Here is a 6,780-nt window from a genome sequence, read left to right on the forward strand (position 1 = left end):
GACACCCAGTTACCTTAGAAATTAAAGGACCAGAGAAGACGTAGAATAATGAGCATACAGTATCCAAGATATATCATTTTTATTTAAATATTTATACAAATTTATAGTTAACATATCAACCCTTTAAAAATAAATCAATACATTTCATAAAGGAAGGTGAAATTATAGAAAATCATACAGACACAAATTAGTGATGCCACTTATTGACATTTCTGATACCTGTTTTCAAATTTCTAAAGTGCCCTTTATCATGGGTATCCAGAGCACAGAAAAGGTTTGAGAGGGAAAGAGAAGGAGAAGGAGAGGAAACTACAAATGAGGGCACTTCTGGCCACATTCACAGAGCTCACAACACCACTGTCATAATCCAGGAACACCCCCACACAGCCTAGAGTCTTTCTGACATATTGATGTGAGAGTGGGGAGGCGGTAAAGAAACTGCACTGACTGTTCTCTCTGATACAGAGAAGTAGAAAAATTCCCTCTGAGTCAAGGACCATGTCACTGTCTCTTGCCCAAAAATGATTTCAAAATCAAATGGCCCAGTTGCAACAGCCCGCCATATCCATCTCCCAGTAGTGCTGACCGGAAGTGAATGACTCAGCTCCCTAGGCAAGAAAATATTTAGATTTGGTGGAGTGTAGTCAACCCCAGGACCATCAGGACCAGCCTGAACACGTCTCAGATCTTCAAACACAGGGACATGACGAGTGACTCTTTCATTATCTAACCCAATGTACACTGAAGGAAGAAGGAAAAGTTACATTAGCAACTAGTGTTATAAATTCCTGATGGACATGAGCTCTATAGAGTGTCTGAGTTTCCTAACATATAACTAGAAATTGGAGGAAGAACAGCAAGAGAACTTGAGAAATCTTTTGCAATCCAAGATCTATAGGTCTGTCTTCATAAGAAGACGAATTGAGCCAGACCAAATGGGAGAAGTCATAATTTCTGTCTGTGAGACCTATTGCTATGTTTTGGTCATTATTTTCCATGGAACACTTGAAATTGGCAATTAATTAAAACTTCACTGTCAGAAACAAAAGTTGCTTGCTATCTCCATGGAAAATACACACTAATAAAAATAATAATAATAAAACTCTGATCACTTTTCCTGACAACAATAAATTTCCCCTACAGCATCAAAAATTAAAATGAAACAAAACCTTTTATTTTTGAAGTGGTTTCTTTCTGAGAATTTTCTGTCAGCACACCTTAAAAAGAAAAGGGAAAACTCTTTTGACAAAAGAAGTGGTCAGCTTACTTTGCCAGTGTTGTGTATCAGATCACATCAGTCGCTCAGTCGAGTCCAACTCTTTGCGACCCCATGAATCACAGCAGGCCAGGCCTCCCTGTCCATCACCAACTCCCGGAGTTCACCAGACTCACATCCATCGAGTCAGTGATGCCATCCAGCCATCTCATCTTCTGTTGTCCCCTTCTCCTCCTGCCCCCAATCCCTCCCACCATCAGTCTTTTCCAATGAGTCAACTCTTCGCATGAGGTGGCAAAAGTACTGGAGTTTCAGCTTTAGCATCATTCCTTCCAAAGAAATCCCAGGGCTGATCTCCTTCAGAATGGACTGGTTGGATCTCCTCGAAGTCCAAGAGACTTGCAAGGGTTTTCTCCAACAGCACAGTTCAAAAGCATCAATTCTTTGGTGCTCAGCCTTCTTCACAGTCCAACTCTCACATCCATACATGACCACAGGAAAAACCATAGCCTTGACGAGACGAATCTTTGTTGGCAAAGTAACGTCTCTGCTTTTGAATATGCTATCTAGGTTGGTCATAACTTTCCTTCCAAGGAGTAAGTGTCTTTTAATTTCATGGCTACAGTCACCATCTGAAGTGATTTTGGAGCCCCCCAAAATAAAGTCTGACAGTGTTTCCACTGTTTCCCCATCTATTTCCCATGAAGTGATGGGAACAGATGCCATGATCTTCGTTTTCTGAATGTTGAGCTTTAAGCCAACTTTTTCACTCTCCACTTTCACTTTCATCAAGAGGCTTTTGAGTTCCTCTTCACTTTCTGTCATAAGGGTGGTGTCATCGGTGTATCTGAGGTTATTGACATTTCTCCCAGCAGTCTTGATTCCAGTTTGTGTTTCTTCCAGTCCAGCATTTCTCAATATGGACTCTGCATATAAGTTAAATAAGCAGGGTGACAATATACAGCCTTTACATACTCCTTTCCCTATTTGGAACTAGTCTGTTGTTCCATGTCCAGTCCTAAGTGTTGCTTCCTGACCTGCATACAAATTTCTCAAGAGGCATGTCAGGTGGTCTGGTATTCCCATCTGTTTCAGAATTTTCCACAGTTTATTGTGATCCACATAGTCAAAGGCGTTGGCATAGTCAATAAAGCAGAAATAGATGTTTTTCTGGAACTCTCTTGCTTTTTCCATGATCCAGCTGATGTTGGCAATTTGATCTCTGATTCCTCTGCCTTTTCTAAAACCAGCTTGAACATCAGGAAGTTCACGGTTCACATATTGCTGAAGCATGGCTTGGAGAATTTTGAGCATTCCTTTTATGTTTATAATAAACTTGACCATAGAGAGGATTTTTGTATGATGTGAGTGAAGTATGCTTTGTATTTATTACAAAGAGTTTATTTTTTTAAATATAAATTTATTTATTTTAATTGGAGTTTACCCAGAGGGATGGTACAGGGAGGGAGGTGGGAGAGGGGTTCAGGATGGGGAACACATGTATACCCGTGGCGGATTCATGTTGATGTATGGGAAAACCAATACAATATTGTAAAGTAATTAACCTACAAAGAGTTTTATAAACCAGCTTAAAACTCTCTAAGCATCACACAACCATTGATAACCTCCCTTACCTAAAACTTGGGATGTGCTGAATGTACTTGCAGAGTACATGCTTCATGTGAAAAGTCAACACTATACCTCAGTCTGCCGCAAGTGTCAATTGTCTTTTCCTGTTGTTTACCCCCCAGATGGCTTACCGTGTTGTGCTTAGTCACTCAATCACGTCTTACTTTTTGCTACCCCATGGGCTGTAGCATGCCAGCTCCTCTGTCCATGGGGATTCTCAAGGCAAGAACACTGGAGTGGGTTGCCATGTCCTCCTCCAGGGCATCTTCACAACCCAGGGATCAAACCTATATTTTCTTCCTTGCAGGCAGACGCTTTCTGTCTGAACCACCAGGGAAGATAGCTTACTACCACTCATTATAAATGTCTTTTTTCCAGATGCCATTTAGTTTTATTCCATATACAATATTCTCCTATAAGGGTAAGTGTGGATATTAAAATTTCCAGCATAGTCCACAGATTGGACAATGGGGAAAGGTAACCCATAGGACAGTAACAGAGGCCAGTGTATACCACCCTCAACAGAAGGCTGCCTGTTCCTTGGAATTGGTTGAGCCAGACTATGAGTCCAGGGATGGGCCACGCAGTGAGCTGTGGGACTACAGGCCGGAACATGTGCAGCTGCACTGACTCACCCCTGCAAGAAAGGACACTTCATTACTCTTTTGGAGCTCATATTTTCATCACAATAATTATGTCTACACACTTCTGTGGATTTCCGTTAAATCTTCATAATTAGATTCCAGGGCCATAAAAGTAATTCCCCAACTTAGAGAATGTGACCAATTTATTATATGAAAATCAAATAAAATTCTATCCCATTTGCTAACACTGAAATCCTAGCATGCAATTCAAATCAGTCGTGACCATATCTGATTCCTCGCAGCCAATCTCAGGGCGACACAAAATGACTTGAAATGAAGGACGTTCAAGAGGGGCACTCTGACTTTTAATACACTCTAGTCATCACAGAAATGCTCAGTGTCTGTACAACCACAGCTAGTGGTTGAGGAGATTAGCCTGGGTAGCAATCCCAATTCTTGGGACCCAGTTTTCCTAACCGCATCATAGAGTCTTTCGTTTTCAACTCCCCATGTGCTAAACATGGAAACCCTGCACCCAGATGATCCTCTGTTGGCCCATTCTCTCCCTGATTCCACATTAGGTTTCTATACAATCCTTACTTCTTCCACATTATTCTGTCATGACTTTGGGTACATTCCCTCGGTGTTTTTCTTTTTCTAAAAATTAAAATCAGCAATGGTAGTTGTTGTCATGAGATCTTTGCACAAAATCCTGCAAGTAATTCCCCTGCCCAGCTCCATCCTGGGTAAAGCAACACACAAAACTCTACCTTTGGAGAAAGGGGAATCTAAATACACCCAGAAAGAGGTTTTAGTGTCCTGATAACTCATGCTCCCATTTTAACATCAACTGACTGATCACAGTCACAATTACCAAAACTTGAAAATGAGGGCAATTTACCTTTTGGACATGTTTTCATAATGCTGTACAGAGAGAAACAACAAAAATAACGTGTTAATACACTTCACAAGATTCACAGTGAAGATTTAGTTGCTCATTTCCAAGGTTGCGTTAGCCCAAATTTCAGCAAATTGTATCATGTACACAGAAACAGCGGAGAAGGCAATGGCACCCCACTCCGGTACTCTTGCCTGGAGAATCCCAGGGACCGGGGAGCCTGGTGGGCTGCTGTCTATGGGGTCACACAGAGTCGGACATGACTGAAGTGACTTAGCAACAGCTTAGCAGCAGCAGCACACAGAAACAGGAGGGGAAACGAGTTATAGGGATTCCCAAATGTCTCATTATTGCAGGTCCAGGTACCAATCCATACATCTTTTAACACCTTCTCTGAGGCAGTTGTTCAGTAATCAAATGTATATTAGGAGAATTTAAGAAGAATTATTCTCGATTTCTTGCCTACTTCTCCATGAAGCTTTGCAGTTCTTGTGTTTGGCCAAAAAGGCTCTTGGTCATTAGCATTACTTGGACTGATAAAACTCTTATCACAGCAACAGAAAACATGATTTCAGACACTAGATGGAAGGCAAAGAAGAGGTGGGTATTATCCAGGGAACACCATGACTCTCCAGTTCTCTGTCCTTACCTGGATCAGCTCCATGTCTGGCTTATGGCACAATTCCTTGAGCTCCTCATATATCTGCCCTCAAAGTTTCTGCTTCAGGTCCATATTGTGTTGACTTTCTTTGAGTTGTTGAAAAATCTCCTCACTTTCCTCTTCTGTTTTCTCTAAATGATGCTTCTCTTCATGGTAGACTAAGTGAAACACCTTCCAATATTCAGTGTGTTTCATCTTCTTCCACATACTCACATAGCTCTGGGGTGACAATGAATTAATCAGGTCACATCCATGACTGTTACCCACTATTTATCTTCCAACATTTAGAAATTTGGGTATGTTCATTAAAAAAAATATCTAGGAATCCTTTTTTTAGGGGTGAGGGGAGCATTTCCAGGTGGCTCTAGTGGTAAAGAAGCTGCCTGCCATACAGGAGATGTAAGAGACACAGGTTCAATCCCTGAGTGGGGATGGTCCCCTGGAGGAGGGCATGGCAACTCACTCCAGTATTCTTGCCTAGAGAATCCCAATGGACAGAGGAGCCTGGCAGGCCACACAGTCCATAGGATGGCACAAAGTCGAACACGACTGAAACTACTTAACACACAGTTGCTTTTTATTTCATTGAACCTGAAATCAACATTTTGACTCTAAACACTGCCACAAATATCCACACTTCTTAAAAATGTGAATTTGTGATTTAATAATTGTTTTATATAATATATGGGGTACACTAATGACTAAAACTACTGAGTCTATCTTACCCTCACATATTTGCCTGTGGACTGACTCTTTGCTATAAAGAAATAATAGCAAATATTCAGAGAACTAGATAACATCTTTGTAAACTATTTACTTTCGGGTCCACAGACTGCATGCAAAGCAGAACCTCATGCACATGAGTGTAGCTTGACTTCCCTGTCTGATGCTGAACACTCCACACCTTAACTGGCTTCCACCCTATCCTAAGAGACACCAGTCAACAGACAACTACCTTCTAGTCTTAATTCCCATCATCTCCTTTTTTTTTTTTTTTTTCCCACTGTCTATTTTCCTTCTTTCCTTTAAACTTTAAAAATGATTCATACTTAAGAAAAACAAGACATATACCATTGACCAAAGTCTTCACTGGATTCTCTCTTGTATTGCCTTTACTTTCAGTGGGCAGATTTTTTGATCATGAGTGTATGTTCACAGTACTCATTTGTGGAACTCAATCTTTATTAATGTAACCACATTCCTCTTATCAGGAACCTCCTTTGCTGAGTCCCCATAGTTTTTACTCTGCGTGTTTCTAAGAACTTCTTCCTGTTACCCCAATCCTTCCTTTATTAAACCTATACACCTTGAGCTTCAAACAAACCCCCTTCTCTTGTTTCCCTCTATCAGTCTACTTTAACCAGTTCTTCTTTCCCTGATTGACCACCCGTTAATACAGAGATTCCTCCAGTTATCTCCTGATGTAAAAATGTTTTTCTTTTCATCCTTAAAACACTACTGTGATCTCCATCTTATGCCTAGAATATGCAGAAAACTGTGAAATGTTCCTGTCCAGACCAAGTCTTCCACACAAGGTCCATCCTCGTTCACCCAGTTGCATACTACCTATTTGTGTTAGAATACCTGCCAGAAACTCAGTTTCACAGTCTCAAACTCTAATATTTTCTTAACACAAATCACACTTCCTCCTTGTTTCTATCCTCAATGATGCCCCACCTTCAGAGCAGAAACTAGGTCTCAGGTTTTAAATTTTATCCTCTTAACATTACACATCAAGTGCTTCCTGTTTTTTGACATTTCTCTACCATCAAGAATATCTCTTGAATTCTAT

General features: G+C 40.7%; 1 pseudogene; it reads right to left on the bottom strand.

Moving 5' to 3' along the window:
* Positions 1-248: 248 nt before the first annotated feature.
* On the bottom strand, positions 249-5,195 carry LOC113886081 (annotated as a pseudogene).
* Positions 5,196-6,780: the final 1,585 nt, after the last annotated feature.

The sequence above is a fragment of the Bos indicus x Bos taurus genome, chromosome 29 (genome assembly GCF_003369695.1).
Source record: "Bos indicus x Bos taurus breed Angus x Brahman F1 hybrid chromosome 29, Bos_hybrid_MaternalHap_v2.0, whole genome shotgun sequence".
In the NCBI taxonomy this organism is placed as follows: domain Eukaryota; kingdom Metazoa; phylum Chordata; class Mammalia; order Artiodactyla; family Bovidae; genus Bos; species Bos indicus x Bos taurus.